A 3,616-nucleotide genomic window follows, 5' to 3' on the forward strand; every position below is an offset into this window, starting at 1 on the left:
GCTAAACTATGCTTGAACAACAAAGTAATATATATAGATATGCTAAACTATGCCTGAGCGTAAAATGGTTTATCGTGCGCGCTGACCCATGTTGCAAGTTCCACTGCGATCTGGCTGGCCAAACCGACCCTACCGTGGTGCGTGTAGGTTCCATCCCACGCTGCATTAGCAAATCAACCGTAATTTGCCATCCCTCTGTAGTGATCTTAACCATATGTGTTACGATTCTCAAGTCCATACTAGTTGAAAGTAGAAGAAACTATCTCTGTGTGCTAATAGCATGCATTATATAGTAATAACATGCAGTCTTTGTAGTAAAAGCATTTACTAGCAATCCCACGCGGATTTTGGCAATCAACAGTGAATTGGCATCCATCAAAAGTAATCGAGCCATATGGTTTACGATTCCTATATACAGTACCAGTAATCGAGCCATACTAGTTAATTGTAAAAAAATTTCTTTGTGTGGTAAGAGCATGCATGTGTGTGGTAATAGCATGCACTCTTTGTAGTAAAAGCATTACTAGCCATCCCAGGTTGCTTCAGATGAAATGTAATTCGACATCCATCAGTAGTAATCTAGTTGTATGGTTTACGATTGCTAGGTCCATGCTAGTTGGTAGTAATCTCATCCATTTGTGTAGTAACATCATGCACTCTATATAGTAAAGGCATTATTTCAACTTGTGTAGTAAAGCATTTACTAGAAGCAACGATCTAATGATCTTTTTCATGGAAGCATTACTATGTGCACAACTTCATTTACGAGGGAGCACATAAAAGGAAAGTAGGTTGGCTGTTTTGCATGGAGTGTTGCATGGCAACCGTAACTCATTTAATTTTGTTACGGTGCTTGCCAGAAATTAGACCGTGGTTAGCATGTTGGCCGATTTGCGGGGCTTGCTACTATGACATGAAGGCTTCATCAGACCAGTGATGATACTTTGCGCAACATAAATGGGAAAGTAGAAGCAATCTTCCATATAATGAAGTTTATAATGTATGTGTTTATATTGTACTATAATTGTTTGAATAACTTAGCATATGTTCAGATGCATGATATCTGTAATTTAAGCGCTTGAATTTTAAATATAAATATAATTTTATTAATAAATATGTACCCCTATAATAGCTAGCCCGTGCAGTTGCACAGGTAGATGACTAGTGATTACAATCTTGTTTGTGTGCAAGTCAAGCTTCTAGTTTACACATAACAACTTGTAGAACATTACAAAATTTATGTTTGCTAATAACTTCTAGAACACTACAACACTTGGCATCTAAAAGGAATTTGATGAGTCATGGCCTACTAAAGCAAGTTACATTACTAGTCTTATCTATCTTGACAGACCACACAAGATTACAAACTAAGTACCGTGACAGCCATGCTTATCTAGTTTATGCGTAACAATTTGCAGAAAATTACAAACTTAGTTTCAGAAAAATAGGCAATCTAGATTAGTGGTTGAGTTGTAAAGTAAATAAGATGAGTCATGTGTGCTATCACACCTTTTTGGTGGTGGAATGATAGTGCAACAACAAGGAACTTTAATTACAAGTCCAAGAATACACTTGTAAGTAGTGCCATCAAACATAACATACCAAATTATGATTTTGAGAAGCATCCAAGCACTTTCCACACAAGCAACTGCCAATTGTGAAAGAGATCATGCCATGGCAGCTATAAATAGCCCCGTAGCAAGACGATCATCCTTCCTCACCCATCATTCTCATAAGTAGAGCGCATCATTTAAGCTAAGCAAGAAGTGGTCACTACAAATCCACCATGAAGACCTTTCTCATTCTTGCACTCCTTGCTATCGTGGAGACCACCGCCGCAACTGCAGTTAGAGTTCCAGTGCCACAATTGCAGCCACAAAATCCATCTCAGCAACAACCACAAGAGCAAGTTCCATTGGTACAACAACAACAATTTCTAGGGAAGCAACAACAATTTCCAACAGAACAACCATATCCGCAGCCGCAACCATTTCCATCACAACAACCATATCTGCAGCTGCAACCATTTTCGCAGCCGCAACTACCCATATTCGCAGCCGCAACCATTTCGACCACAACAACCATATCCACAACCGCAACGAAAGTATTCGCAACCACAACATCCAATTTCGCATCAGCAGCAGCAGCAACAACAGCAACAACAACAACAATGACAAAAACAAATCCTTCAACAAATTTTGCAACAACATCTCATTCCATGCATGGATGTTGTATTGCAGCAACACAACATAGCGCATGGAAGCTCACAAGTTTTGCAACAAAGTACTTACCAGTTGTTGCAAGAATTGTGTTGTCAGCACCTATGGCAGATCCCTGAGCAGTCGCAGTGCCAAGCCATCCAGAATGTTGTTCATGCTATTATTCTGCATCAACAACAAAAACAACAACAACAACCATTGAGCCAGGTCTCCTTCCAACAGCCTCAGCAACAATATCCATCAGGCCAGGGCTCCTTTCGGCCATCTCAGCAAAACCCACAGGCCCAGGGCTCTGTCCAGCCTAAACAACTACCCCAGTTCGAGGAAATAAGGAACCTAGCGCTACATACGCCACCTGCAATGTGCAATGTCTACATCCCTCCATATTGCACCATCGCGCCATTTGGCATCTTTGGTACTAACTGAGAAGAGAATAACTCTAGTACTAGATATATGAAACACCGTTTTCTTAGTCCATGGTTTGGTCGTTGTAGCGGTGAAAGAATAAAGTGACATGCACTATCATGTAAGAACCCGAACTATACTAGTTCAAACTTGGGAATAAAGGACAAACAAAGTTCTTGTCTACATATTTAGGTCGCATTAATCTAAAGATAACAAAATGAGTCTGAAATTTGAATTAAATTGAAGTATTTTCTTGGCCTTTCAAATTGAGTATTATTAAAGTAGTAAGGACTATCCACATCCTTGGCTTGCCCCTGATCAATTATTTCTAGAGAAGCATTCAATTCATCAATCAATTACATTGATTTTTGTGGCTGGTACTTCTCCTCAACATCAGTATATTCATTGTGGCGGCAAGAATGAGGTACCGGTGCTCTGGAGAAGTACCAGCTAACTGCTTCTCATGTGAAGGGGTACGGGCGCGGGAGAGGTATTTCTGGTGGGCCAAGGGAGTAAGAAGCGACTGTGGCACTGGTACAGACGCCCGGAATGCCCCATAGTTTGTTTTTGGTTTACAGGAAAATGCACATCCATACCGGCCTGGGGAATATCAGACCGTATTGGATGGAAAACCATGTACGGATGGTTGCGAGCGGTTTGAGGGTTAGCTTTTGTAACGCCCTGTTAGTTATGCTATAGCAATTCCCTGCTAGTGATGTCACATCACCACGATTACTATTGTTAGCCTCACAATGATTCAATCCCAATCAAATTCAAATTTAAAATAAAGGCAAACATCAAAAGTTTTCAAACAATAAAACTAAAATTTTTGAGAGGTGACTAATAATGCATAAGTAATTATGGTGGAGAAACCACACTTTAATAAAAATGTTTAAATACTCTAAAATGAAAAAAACAGTGGCTTAAACTATTATTTAAATGCTTTTAAAATAGTAAAAATGTTCTAACTAAATTAATTGGGTACCAAACTT

At 39.4% G+C, this 3,616-nt stretch overlaps 1 pseudogene; it reads left to right on the forward strand.

The window, feature by feature from the left end:
• Positions 1-1,704: 1,704 nt before the first annotated feature.
• LOC119314196 lies at positions 1,705-2,807 on the forward strand (annotated as a pseudogene).
• The last annotated feature ends 809 nt before the right edge of the window (positions 2,808-3,616 follow it).

The sequence above is a fragment of the Triticum dicoccoides genome, chromosome 6A, assembly GCF_002162155.2.
Source record: "Triticum dicoccoides isolate Atlit2015 ecotype Zavitan chromosome 6A, WEW_v2.0, whole genome shotgun sequence".
Lineage (NCBI taxonomy): Eukaryota > Viridiplantae > Streptophyta > Magnoliopsida > Poales > Poaceae > Triticum > Triticum dicoccoides.